The 14,494-nt window shown below is 38.0% G+C and overlaps 1 protein-coding gene across 1 annotated transcript in view; it reads right to left on the bottom strand.

Moving 5' to 3' along the window:
• Nucleotides 1-14,494, bottom strand: part of LOC145280132 (sex peptide receptor-like) — a 636,688-nt gene that overhangs the window by 242,275 nt on the left and 379,919 nt on the right. The window contains exon 3 of the mRNA XM_080131899.1: nt 10,416-10,459. The gene's annotated coding sequence lies outside the window, so the exon portion shown is untranslated. The remainder of the gene's footprint in view (nt 1-10,415; nt 10,460-14,494) is intronic.

The following is a 14,494-nucleotide window of genomic DNA, read 5'->3' on the forward strand; positions in this document are numbered from 1 at the left end:
CCATGTCTGGACCCAGACTATCGTCTGTCTCTCTCTCAGACTTCTCACACGAACTAACTCTCACTTCCTATATTGAGAAATCCATGCATGTCCGGTCAACGTGACCACAATTCACGTGCCATCAACATGCACGACCTGCACGTTTCCGACATTCTGATTTTCCAATAACCTATTTTTTCTTTTGTTGTTTTCACAAAGGAATTTAACCTGCATATCTAATTCATTTAACCCATATTTTATTATCCACATTCTTTTAACAATGAATAGTTTATTTATTATTTATTTCATCAGAATTAACAATTTACTGGACATTCTATTTAAACCTATTATTCTTTAAAACTTATTTCCAGGGTTCGATTTCTGCTTTCTCTCATTTTATTTTCATTTTAAGTAGATCTCTCTATTTTTATACTTACATGAAAAGGGGACAGCCCTTATCATGTAACACACCCACCATACAACATGGAGGATGGGATCGCCAATTACGCAAGCAGATTACCCCGTCTTCCACAATCCTCTGTAATACTTTAGGTGCGTGAAATTGTGCAACAAATGTTGCATAATCACAAACAACCCCTTCCCGAATCGGCACTACTTGATTCCAGTGGGAAGGAAAAATAGGAATGAAAACAATGCAGATATAAAAAAGAGCACAGACAGAAAGTGATATCACCAAATGAACACCCAGTTTAGTACTGACCATGGTAAACGTTGCTTAACCTTAGTGATGAAACATTAAAGGATGTGTCAGCGTTATTATGCCGGATATGTTGGTTGCACGTGTCTGAAATGTGATTAATCTATTCATTTTCTGTATTTAATGATTAGAAATCGGATTAGAGATAGGACCGCTACAAACAAGGCAAACAGAGAGACGCATCTAACATTATAAAAGCAACACACAATAAAGACGATAGATAGGAAAGCAATCTAATTTGTAACTAGACTCTTCAGATTCTCGTTGGAAACTTTAAAGTTAAGAAAGAAAAGTACGTATAAATAATGATAGCCTCTGAAGAATTTGCATGTTAAAAATCAAAAACAGCGCATCATTTGGTTTAGTGTTCAGCACGGCGAGAATAGATGTTTTGCTCACTAAATCAAAAATAGAAACCGGTGAAATTACTGCATCTGTAATTGAGACTTAACATGCATAAATTTAGCTCAATGCTTATCATCAACGAGCTGATGTCGATTAAGCATACATATACATATCACACAGTTAATCAAGTTATAAATCAGACTAATACTATGTTTCTGAATTTCTTAGCTGACGATCGATGATTCAAATTAGTTTAGTTTTTCGGATTATTGTTCACATCTTCAACCTTTTTTACGGGTTTCTTGTTGACATCTGACGCATTGGAATAAAAACCCTATAATTTCATTTAAATCATCACCTGCTCTTTTGACGGTTGATGATTTAATCCTCAGTGCCTGCGACACTCAAAAATACTTTACTTTTTATTGTTCAATGTGTTTAAATTGAAATTAGAAAACAAAACATATATAATCATTGTAAAACTTAATCTTGCATTGTTTCTTCTCGAGAACAATATCCACTGTAAATGTAAATCAATATTTTATTTTATTTTATTAATGCGTTTATTTTTAAATTATAAAATAAAACACATAAGCAGTCAAAGTCGAGTCAATCAATTTGTTTCCATTTTTTCATAAATGTATAAAGAAAAATGTTAGTCAATCGTAATTTAAAAAATCAAAGGTTTACCAGCTTTTAGAAAGGAAGAAGCAATAATAGCTATCAGCATTTGTTGTAAAACAGTATGTAGGGTATAGGAAAAAATGTAGCACGCTAGCGTAGCTGTATATGAAAAGTTTACATGCACGGTATATTTAATGTACGAATATAAGCAGTCCTGGTTTATGAACATGTTTCGACATGTTAATATGTTTGTAATTGGATCAATTTATTTAAAACGATTTCCTTTTGTGTAGAGAAACGCCATCTTTGTAAATCTCTGGAGTGTTCGTTTATGTAGGAGGATTTACATTCTGGATTTAACGAATAGTCAGTTATCAGCCAATTAGATTTGGTGGACTGTGACAAGGAGAAAACATTATTTTTGGAATCGGGAAAAGAAAAGATTATGTTATGTATATAAGTATATAAGCCATATAATTAGGGTGCAAACCCATATCTGACCAAAATTCAGAATACCTCTCGGTGTTTACTGGGAGTGGTAGTAGTACTTTTTATTTAGAGGGAAAACTAGCAACTCCATGTAACAGTTTAGATTAGTAGGAACATGTGAAGAAGAACTGTTTTAGAAGACTGCACACCCAAGCATAAAAAACACCCGTATATATCAACATAAACTTTTATGAATTGTCCAAAATCAGTTCGCTTAATTAATCAAAGATGATAAATCTACAGGAATTCCAAAGTACTTCGGCCTAAAATTAAATGTACTAAATGGATGAGTAAAGGAATGAAATTTATTCGGAAGATGAAAAGAATCCGAACTAGAATCAATAGACACAGAATGTCTATTTTATTCAATGATATATACCTAAAAGAAAGAAAGCTTATATATATATATATATATATATATATAGTAATTTTTTTATTTTATTTTTTTTTATTACATTTTCACCCCAAACAAGGCACATTGCCACTTTGGTGTAGGGGGCTACTATCAGGGGCAGCAACTACTGGGGCACTATGTAGTAGTGGCAGAAAAATGTCGGTTCACGTTGCACTTGAACTTCTGCATGTCAGTACAGTTAGGGAAGCAGGAACCTGGAATTGGATTCCAGAGTCTAACGGTTCTGGGGAAGCAACTACTAGAGTAGAAAGATCTTTTACATCTAGGGATCTCTACTGTGTGGGGGTGGGATTTAGCTGCCTGTCAGGTTTGTCGAGGGTGTCTACGTCGTGAGGGCACAAGTGTCTGCAGTTCGTCAGAGCATTCACCATAAAAATACTTGTAGAACAAGCAGAGGGATGCAACGTTTCGTCGATGGGAAAGAGGCTGAAGCTTAGATGCCAGTTCAGGGCCTATCAGATTGACGACTCTTTTTTTAACCTTGTCTAGGAGCGAGAGACTAGTAACAGATGCACCAGCCCAAATGTGACAACAATACTCCATGCATGGGCGAATGGTGGCCTTATAGAGCTACAGGATACTTTCAGGTGTTAGTAGTTTTCTAGCACGGTAGAGAGAGCCTCCCTTTTCGCAGCGGCCCTGGCAATGCTTTCAATATAATTGTTCCAACTCATGTTTCCTGTGAACGTTAGGCCAAGCAGTTTGAAAGATGTACTCTCAGACAGGGAGTCACTGGCCATTGCTATTGGTGGCAGAGAAGGTTTCTTGTAATTATTGAAGGAAACCAGTTTAGTTTTGGCAGCATTGAATGTGACCGTCCATTTATGTCCCCATTCCACTACAGATTGGAGGTCATCCTCTAGTGTTTTTGCCATTTCTTTAGATATGTTTTCATTTGTTTTCCTGTCCTGCCTGTTATAGAGTGTAGTGTCATCAGCATATATACCCATCTCAGAGGCAGTTTTGTCGGGGAGGTCATTAATAAATATCAGGAACAATAGAGGTCCAAGGATAGACCCCTGAGGCACTCCCGCATTTATATCACACTGTTTAGATGTTCGACCGTCGAGGACAACCTGGATTTTTCTCTTATCTAAGAAGGATTCAATTATGTTAAGTATTCTACCAGTGATACCGTATGATTTAATTTTCCTGAGGAGGCCCTTGTGCCATACCCTGTCAAAAGCCTTAGATATATCTAGAGCTACCGCTCTGCCCTCCCCCACTTTGTCCAGTGAATGGTATATACGTTCAGAGATTACAGTGAGGATGTCAGCTGTGGAACGGGCTTGTCTAAATCCATATTGTTTGTCAGTCAGAAGTTTAGCATCTGTAAGGTGCCGGACAAGAGCATGGTTAATTATGGTCTCAAATATTTTGGCGAATAGTGGGAGGAGGCTAATGGGGCTATAATTTGATGGGTCAGTATTTCGCCAGAATTCTTGAATATTGGTATCACAGTAGCAGTTTTCCAACAGCCCGGAAAGCATGATTCATTAAGGCTTGTAGAGTTTGGAGAGAACTGGAGCTACTTTGGCTGAGCACACTTTTAATACCACAGCTGGGATGAGATCAGGTCCACATGCTTTTGAAGTGTCAAGATTTTTTATGATAGCATGTACCTGAGCAGGGGCGATTTTTAGATCGTCTAGCGTGGCGTCTGTCCGCAAAGGAAAGTCAGGCAGGGGGTGGTTGGAAGAGTCCAGTGTGGAGTTCGAGGCAAACCGGCTGGCAAGCATGTTAGCCTTGTCGGTTGCTGAGCAAACATCCTCGTGGTTGTTGGTCAACGGGGGAGTTGTTGATTGCCCATTATTTACTACACTGTTGTAGATTTTCCAGAAGTCACGATTGCCTAATTTTTGAGCTTGGATGCGTTTTTTAGTCGTTTCAGTAAATTCTCTCTTGGCTGTCGCTATTTCTTTCTTAACGTTATTTCTAGCTTCTATATACTTCTGTTTGTTTGAACTGGACTTATGTCGGTTAAATCTGCGGTATGCATGCTGCCTTTGAGCACTGGCAGTTGCGCAAGTCGAAGTAATCCATTGGGGAGAGTGGGGTTTACTATAAAATTTCCGCATGGGAACATGTGCTTCCATTGCTGTTTTGAACCATTCAGTGGTCTCATTTGCGCACTGTTCAGCAGGAAGAGAAAAATATTTCCCCATGGGGCATCTCTGATAAGATCTCTGATGGCTTACCAGTAAGCCTTTTTATAATATCTCGTTGTTTTGAGCAGTGGCTCTTCAGTTTTGGGTCTAGAATTTAGGGCGATTTCTACCATCATCACTGCATTATCACTGTAGTCAGAAACAGATCTTGAAATGATGCTTCTTGTTCTTGCTGGTCAGGGAAACGGGTTGGAAACGTAACCATTTGTGATAGGGTGTGAGATATAGCAAAAATATATGTTGTGCTGCCCGCTGCATCTATGTGAGTAGAGAATCCAAGCCAGTTTTTGTGGTAAACATTAAAGTCACCAAATACATGTACTTGTGCGCTAGTGTCGAGGGAGAGTGCTGTGTCTATACTATAATATATTTATTTATACTATATACTATATTTATTTATTTACTTCTACTTACTTATTCTCTGCTCCAACAACAACATAACAAAAAAAAGAAAGAAAGACATACTGAAGATGAGGCTTTGCTTTGAAATATATTTTATTTTATTCAAACTCAACCAGCACTTCTAAGGAACAAAAGTCTAAACACACACACACACACACACACATATATATATATATATATATATATATACATATATATACATATATATATAAGTTACTGATATGAAGTAACAGTATAAAAATAGGGAATTTCAAAATAAAATATGATTGACTTTCAAGAACAATTCCCCCACTAACCAACAATCACGAGGTTGTCTCCTCAGCAACCGACAAGGCTAACATGCTTGCCAGTCGGTTTGCCTCAAACTCCACACTGGACCCTTCCAACCACCCCCTACCTGACTTTCCTATGCGGACAGACGCCACACTAGACGATCTGAAAACCACCCCTGCTCAGGTGCATGCTATCATAAAAAACCTTGACACCTCAAAAGCATGTGGACCCGATCTTATCCCAGCTGTGCTATTAAAAAAGTGCTCAGCCGAAGTAGCTCCAGTTCTCTCCAAACTCTACAACAAATGTCTTAATGAAGCTTGCTTTCCGGGCTGTTGGAAAACTGCTTCTGTTGTACCAGTATTCAAGAATTCTGGCGAAAGGACAGACCCATCAAATTATCGCCCCATTAGCCTCCTCCCACTTTTTGCCAAAATATTTGAGACCATAATTAACCATGCTCTAGTCCATCATCTTACAGATGCTAAACTACTGATTGACAAACAATATGGATTTAGACAAGCCCGTTCCACAGCAGACATCCTCACCGTGATCTCTGAACGTATATACCAATCACTGGACAAAGCGGGGGAAGGCAGAGCGGTAGCTCTAGATATATCTAAGGCTTTTGACAGGGTATGGCATGAGGGTCTCCTCAGGAAGATTAGATCTTACGGTATCACTGGTAGAATACTTAACATAATTAAATCCTTCTTAGATAAGAGAAAAATCCAGGTAGTCCTCGACGGTCGCACATCTAAACAATATGATATAAATGCGGGAGTGCCCCAGGGTTCTATCCTTGGACCTCTATTGTTCCTGATATTCATAAATGACCTCCCCGACAACATTGCCTCTGAGATGGGTATATATGCTGATGACACTACACTCTATGGCAGACACGACAGGAAGACGAATGAACACATTTCTAAAGAAATGGCAGAAACACTAGAGGAAGACCTCCAATCTGTAGTGGAATGGGGACAAAAGTGGTTGGTCACGTTCAATGCTGCCAAGACTAAACTAGTTTCATTCAATAATTACAAGAAACCCTCTCTACCACCAATAGCAATGGCCAACGACCCTTTATCTGAGAGTCCATCTTTCAAACTCCTTGGCCTAACGTTCACAGGAAACATGAGTTGGAACAATTACATTGAAGGCATTGCCAGGGCCGCTGCAAGAAAGGTAGGCTCTCTCTACCGTGCTAGAAAACTACTAACACCCGAAAGTATCCTGTACCTCTATAAGGCCACCATTCGCCCATGTATGGAGTATTGCTGCCACATCTGGGCTGGTGCATCTGCTACTAGTCTCTCGCTCCTTGACAAGGTTCAAAAGAGAGTCGCAAATCTGATAGGCCCTGAACTGGCATCTAAGCTTCAGCCTCTGTCCCATCGACGAAATGTTGCATCCCTCTGCCTGTTCTACAAGTATTTTAGTGGTGAATGCTCTGATGAACTGCAATCACTTGTGCCCCCACGACGCGAGCACCCTCGACAAACCCGACAGGCTACTAGATCCCACCCCCACACTGTAGAGGTCCCTAGATGTAAAAGATCTTTTTACTCCAATAGTTTCTTCCCCAGAACCGCAAGACTCTGGAATTCCATTCCAGGTCCCTGCTTCCCCAACAGTACTGACGTGCAGAAGTTCAAGTGTAACGTGAACCGACACCTTGCTGCCCAAATCCCTACATAGTACCCCAGTAGTTGTTGCCCCTGATAGTAGCCCCCTACACCAAAGTGGCAATTTGCCTTGTTTGGGGTGAAAATGTAATTAAAAAAAAAAAAAAAAAAAAAACTCGGATATATGAGTCATGGATATAAGAAAAACGGATATAACAGATTTTCTCTGGTCCCAAATTAGAGCCTTTGTTAATGTACAGTGTAACCCGGGTATAAGAAACCGGATATAAGTTTAACCTGGATATAAGAGTACTACAGGATTCGGAGACGAAGTCTCTTATATCCGGGTTACTCTGTATTATTAAAGGAAATCTAATTGTGAAACTAACAGCTGCCGTAAAGTAAAAGATTTGAAGCGATGTCAATAATGCCCAACATTCAGAAACAATCCAAATGTTCAAATGGGTGGCAAAAAAGATTTTGAATAGCATGGATAATTTAAATACGGTTCGGAGAAGGAAGTTACTTTTGCCCAAACATTGGTATCGAACACAGATTTCTAAATGTTAGTAAAGTTCTTAACAACCTGGAAAATATGCCAGATGGCACGTTCTAGCAAATAGCCAAGGACTGTCAACGCTTTATATAAAGTGACTCATATCAAAAAGTTTGCAACACGAAAAAGATTATGCGACTAGTAAAGACTGATAGTCAAAAGCGAATTAGTATGCCCTCAAACAATGTTTCAGTTGTTGACAATATACAGATTTGCCATTTAAAATGAAGAGGCGCTTTAAATGCGATCAGGTGGAGCAAAAAAGTACGCATTGTAGAATAAAACAAAACAAACCCAAAATAGCCCAATGTGACGAATTTTAAAATATTAGACAGTTTGCTAAAGTTATAATTTTTAAAAGAAACATAAAAATGCAGCTCGAATCCGGCTCCTTATTACCAATTATAATTCGTAGACGTGTATGAAAATCCAATTTTATTGAAACGAATAAAATAGCAAAAAGCGTCACCGAAACCGAACTGCTAATGGAAAGACATTTAAGTAACCTGATATGCTACGATTGCACAGGTACAATATTTATTATAAAACATATAACCTAAAAGTGCCTCTACATAAATTTCCAAGAAAATACACAATAGCGAATTTTAAAGTTTTATCTTTAAGAGCTTGGCAATTCATTGTTAAACTAATATAAATGCATTTTTCAAAACAGGTTTCAAATACGAACACCTAGTAAGCGACATATTTTGCATAATTTGATCGTGTTAGCTTATGAGCTGGGATACTTTGCCTGGATACCCAGTCAAGTCATGCAAACCGCACAAAACTTTGTATTTGCCTAAAATTTAAGGACACTGGAGCAGTGATTAGAGTAATTAAAGCATTCAATAGTAACAATGAGAATCTCTTGAAGGTTGACGATTCAATTCTCAGTGTGGGCGACCTAAAAATACAATATGTGAATTAATTAGGACTACTCTCCAGTCATGAGCGATGCTAACCCCGTGATGTAAATAAAGGGTTCCGTTCGATATTCTGTCCAATTTTCCGAGTTCGACAAAAAGATTCCCGAGTTGGACAAGATGCATCTGAAGAAGATCGGAGGTCACATCGACCTAAACATTGTGAAAATAACACTCATGGTGAGAACAGTAGTCTGAAAAAGAAAAATTTTCTATATGCTAAACAATATAATAACAATCAAATATGATAAACAATCTACAGTTCTGAATGTTTGAAATGACGGCTGATGTTTGTATTATTTGTTTCAATCGAACTATTGTTCTCATCTTGAGTGTTATTTGTGCAAATATGTAGCATTCGGCCTTCGTCAGGCATGTTGGCCGCCATCTTGGAAAATAAAGGAGAAAAGTTACTGGCCCCGTATTTGGTTTCGTATTCTTGGAGTTGTTTTTGTTCTTTTCGCCATGGTTTCGTATATGCGAAAATGTATGGTTTATAAAGAGAGGTAATTATAATAAAGTTTGACAGGGGATTATCTCCCATTTGCCGTTAGAATTTTTAGCATGGGTTGTACATATTTTGCTTTTAGAGGTTCCCATATACTGCTGATGTCTATGCTATGTCTGGTTAGTAATCTGTCTTTATTTAGCATATGTGCCGCTTCTTTAAGTCGCCTAACTCCTCATCTTTGTTTCCTTTTTTCTTTTCCATGTGTGATCAGCTAGACCCGACTTTTCGATCTTCCCTTCTCCCGCATACTTTCCGCATTTACAGGTTAATCTACTTCCGGTAGAGAAGCGTTCATTTGAGAGCGTTGGTAAAGTTGGAATCGCCATTTCTTGTCAGCCCCACTATGACTTGTCAGAATCTCTAACTAAAAACTGATTTGGATTAAGTGCAAAATTATGAATTATGCTAAGTTGCCATTATTTGAAGTTGATTTGGCATAGAATATTGACATGAAACATATTTTCGTAACTTTACCACGTTTTGCTTTCAAAGTCTTCAAATGCCGTAGGTATAACAGGAAATTGAAAGCGGTTGTGAATAATTTATTTGAAAGATTAAGGAATTTTAGGGTTATCTATTTGTTGGCATTTTTCGAAAATCGTGTTTACCTGAGGTAATGGACAGTTTAATAATGATTCAACGGTTTTCAAAATTGATATAATAAGCCTTGAGTATTAGCCGGTGCTGCATCATGGACATACGCATACATTTTCGCCATGCTCCACTAATCAGAGTAAACGTTATTGGGTAAAACTTGCGGAGAATGCTCTGTTTTACTGTTGATGTAAAAATGGAACGGAAATTTACATTTCTTTCCGTTTTAATCTATTTTTATTGTACTCCTTATTGTACTCCCGAAAACCAAAGTAATCGAAAGAAAAACATGCAACAATCGTACATTTTACATATAAAAAAACAAAGATTTTTCTATATAAAAAAATTATTAACCAAAACGAAATAATTTAATTTTTAAACGAAAAAAAGTAAATTTGGTAAAAAATATTTGGTATTTTTTTACATGTCCAACTCACCGTTCACGTTTAAATGTCGACCTTTTTTTACATTTTTTTCGGGTATGCTTACAATGAATAAACACTCCAACCTTCCATGTAAAGAATGGCCTTCGGAATAGACACATCCATCCCCATATTAAGAATGGCTTTCAGAAGAGACACCCCAAGCCTTGTCAATATACCCGAAAACTTTTAAAAGTTGACATGTGAACGATGAGTTGGGCGTAATGTAAACATGTACCGAACTTAAAACGAAACGAAATTTAAATTTCCGTTCCATTTTTACAACAACCGTAAAACAGAGCAGTCTCCGCAAGTTTAACCCGCTATTGTTATGTATTTGAAGATTGAAAAGCTTAACACGTACAAACCTTTGAGAAAATGACTGGGTTCAATAAAGAAAAAAGTTGATACTCTGTAAGAAAAAAAAAACAAATGAAAAATAACATTATAAATAAAGGAACTATACACAATCTCATATAAAATTAAACTTAAAAATATTAAGAGTTTAAATAACTTGCATAACATTTTCTTAAAAATATAGTAAGAACATCAAATTAAATATAGAAGCAGATAATTTATTCTGATATTAATAAAATTTTGCGAAAATTTAAACATTAACAATGCATACATTTCGTTAACGTTTAAAAATTATTACATTTATCTTAAACAAAATGTTCCTCCCAAACTCATATTTCTATACCTAAGGTAGCAAATGTTTCATTTTCTATCAATGCGAAATAACAAATAAAAATATAAGAACTGTCTTAAACAGGGAAATATCGCCAGTTCAAATAACTAACCTAAATTTTTCTTTAAAATATTTAAACTTACGGTAAAATATATACGCACATAATTTATATCGATATTGACAGAAGTCGATGATAAATGCCAGCATTTATATGTGTGTGTACTAACTACCTCTGTGTGGTATACATATTTGTTTTTAATAATTGTTTACAAAAAAAAACAGACGACAGGATAAATTATGTAAGATATTTTTAACCATCCTATTGAAAACATAATTTAATTATGAAATTCAAATTATCAAAATTCATTTTCGTTTCTTTATAAAATGTTAACTATTAAAATCGCTTGTTAATATGAAATGTATTGCACCGTGTCTCTTCCTAATATGAAACGAATTTGGAAACATAAAGTGTTATAGCTCTGTAAAGGGTTGCAAAGAAACACAGAATGCAAAAATAAAGTAACAACATGTATTGCAAAGCATTCAATAGGTAGGTTGACATTATGTCAAAATTAACTCTGGCGTAGAATATTGACATGAATCCTCTTTTGTAGTAATTACTTCGTAAGTTTGAAAATGACTTTAATCACGTTTTGCTGATGCTTTTTTGTCGTAGTCGACAAACGACCTAGGTTGGTCTACCGGATATCGACTATCACCTTTTGGCTTAGTCTTCCGGTATTTACTGAAATTGGAATAGTCTATTAGTAGATAACATAGGTTAGTTCCGCCACAACGCCCACCTTCCAAGCTGATAGCTCCGAACGATGTCTCAGTATTTTTACTCTTTGGGTAGACCATGAACGGCTCAGTGATTTTCCTTTTTCTGCTCGAACGTCGTGGTTCTGGTTTAATTTAGGGAGGCACAATATCAAACGTGTCATAAACAGTTTCAATAGCCTTTACTTCTTGGGGGATTCATTACTTACGTTTGACCTGCAAGAAAAACGTTTTATTACCTATTTCTCATGTATTAATCGCGATAATTTAATAAAAAGTTGATTACTTGCGTGTGTAGATTCTGACCCAAGTAATTAAGGGCCAATAAACCTCAGCTAGGACCCCGCTTGTAATAATCCATCAGACAAAGGGCGATATTATCCAAAAGATTTCCACAATAAGTGGTCAGGCGTTGTTCTCGTTAAGGCAAAGCGACCTTTGTTCGGTCTTCAAGAGTAACGGTTTGTTTGCGTGTTCTGCTTGGCTTTTCGCGTCATAGATCAAGAAAAGTTTCCTTTTAATTTGTTTTTCAAAGCATGGGCGTCTATTGTACTTTTTATTACCCCCCCCCCCAAAGTGTTCGCTGACACACTTAATGACGCGAGAAAAAGAAAAGACGAATAATTCGTATTTCTGTTTCATTTGTATTTACAAGTGCGCTAAAATGCTATGATAGTGCCAAGCAAAGACAAGAGAGAAAAAATGTAAATATTTTAACTTTACACGAATTTGCAATTCAAACTTTTATGTCCACGCACTTATTTGGTCTTCGCGAGTTCCTGTTTTTCTCCTCTCATCAGTGTTTTCTGAACACTGGCTTGGTTTAATTCAGTTTTACATCGTGAGTTCTTTGAATGCTGGGTGTATTTTAAATTTGAGTAACCTCTGTGAGTTCGAAATCCGACTTTTCCGATGGTGTAGCACTGTTAAGAGTTACAAAATAAAAAAAGAACGCAAAAATAAAGTAACAACATGTTTTGCAAAGCATACAAAAGGTTGGTTGTTGGTCGTAGCCGACGAACGAACTAGGTTGGTCCATCGGATATCGACTGAGAAGACCATCGTGCCATATTCTGTAAAAACCTTAGATATATCTACCCTCCTTTGCTTTGCCCACTACATGGTACATACATTAAATATTACACTTAAGATATCAGCAGTAGAACATTTTTTAATACTACAGGCGGGATAAGATCAGGTCCACATGCTTATAGTTTAGTTTCGAGGAGTTTCCTTGTTCTGAGGTATTCTATTTCAATTTTCTCTTTCATTTCTGTTGGTAAATGATGGCGTTTACAGAACTTTCAAGTATTTGTAGCTATTATGTTCACCTAGTGCCCTCATTTATGTTTGATTGGGTAATATCATACTTTCTGTTGCTTCCAGTTTTTCATCCTCTTGATCAGGAGTGCGCACTTTTCCATACCGAATTCTATTTGAATACTGTGGCTGAAGATGCTGGCTGTGTTTATTAGTATCAATAGTTCAGTATTTGCTTTTGTAAACAGCTTCAGGTCATCCATGTACAGTAGGTAGCTCATTCTTTTATCTGTATTAGTGAAATTGTTTCCGAATTGGTATTTTTTTGTATAGTGTTTTTAGAAGAATCATGGCAATGATGAACATTAGTGGTGATAGGGACTCACCTTGGAAAATCCCTCTTTTTTTACGCAGTGGTAACCACTTATTAAGGCCCGGAAGCCACCCAGGGATAAGGGTTATTGCAAGTACATTACGTTAGTGTGGAGATTTGATGAAATGTTTACTTAAGGGGGCGGTTCATTATGAATTTGTTAACGTTGGACTTGAACACATCCAAGTTGTAGTCAGGTGGGAAGCAGCCAGACGGAACAGAGTTCCATAGGCGTGCAGTTCTAAGAAAGAATCTTTGTTCATGGAATCCACGTTTTGATTTAGGCACAGATAAAGAGTGGGGAAAATTTTTCACAGTGGATTCGGTTAGACGAGTGTTTTTCGTGAAAGATTGGCGAGGGGGGACCAGAGATTGGAGTTCAGACGAGCACCTTGTAACGAAAAAGTGTAAGGAAAAATTCAAGATGGCGCCCGACTCTCTCTTTAACACGGTAAGATATCCTCAACACGGCACAAGAAGCAACAGCCACACGATTCCCAAGCCAACTCAATCGTCACTCCCCCACGCCTTTCCCCTCACCCACTTTTATCGTCGTTCTAGGCCGGCTAAATTTGCATATTCCGAGAATTCGTGTGACTTTGCGAGACATCATACTTTACAAAAGACGGCGGCCGCCATCTTGGTCTTTCTTTTCTATTTTTGGTCGGTAACGCTGAGCTGGTCTCGAGGTAAGTCTTTTTCCCCTCATCCGTCTCTCCCACGTACCCACACAACACGCAAACACGCGGGCGCTTATCTCCTGGATGCACGTTACACTCCCCCCTGATCTGATGATCACATAGAGAGCACTGGGGGGGGGGCTTTTAGTGCGTGTGCTTCTGCGAAGAGGTACATTCACTGTTTCAGATTCGGGCTCTGGATCTGGTTCCGCCTCATCAGATGAAGTATCGCTATCAGTCTCTGGAAGGGGCTCACTGAATCCGTGCATCGGCAGCTCATCGCTAGACGCTTCACTGCTTTCTTCTGTAGTTGTGTGACGCACCTCGGTAGCTGGGCGAAGATCTCGCACATGTCGTGGGGTTCCATCGACAAAACAGACTGCTGGCTAATCACTCCAGATATTTGTCCTCGCTTAAACTTGTCGGTGCACCGATTTCCTGGAGGCCGCATCCACACTGGATCTCCCACTTCATATCTGTTATATGTTCCCTTGTCGGTTGGCTGCGTAGTGTTGATTCCCTTCACTCCGACTCGGTACGTGTAAATAGCATTCGCAGGTGCGGTTGAAGGGGACGTACCGTCCTTTGGCGTAATGTTGTACCAATATGTAGCTTCCGCAATAGTACATCGCTTCCTGGCAGCAATTCTCTTGATGCTGCGATGGC

This window comes from Euprymna scolopes, chromosome 7 (genome assembly GCF_053919585.1).
Source record: "Euprymna scolopes isolate OS-2025 chromosome 7, ASM5391958v1, whole genome shotgun sequence".
NCBI classification, from domain to species: domain Eukaryota; kingdom Metazoa; phylum Mollusca; class Cephalopoda; order Sepiida; family Sepiolidae; genus Euprymna; species Euprymna scolopes.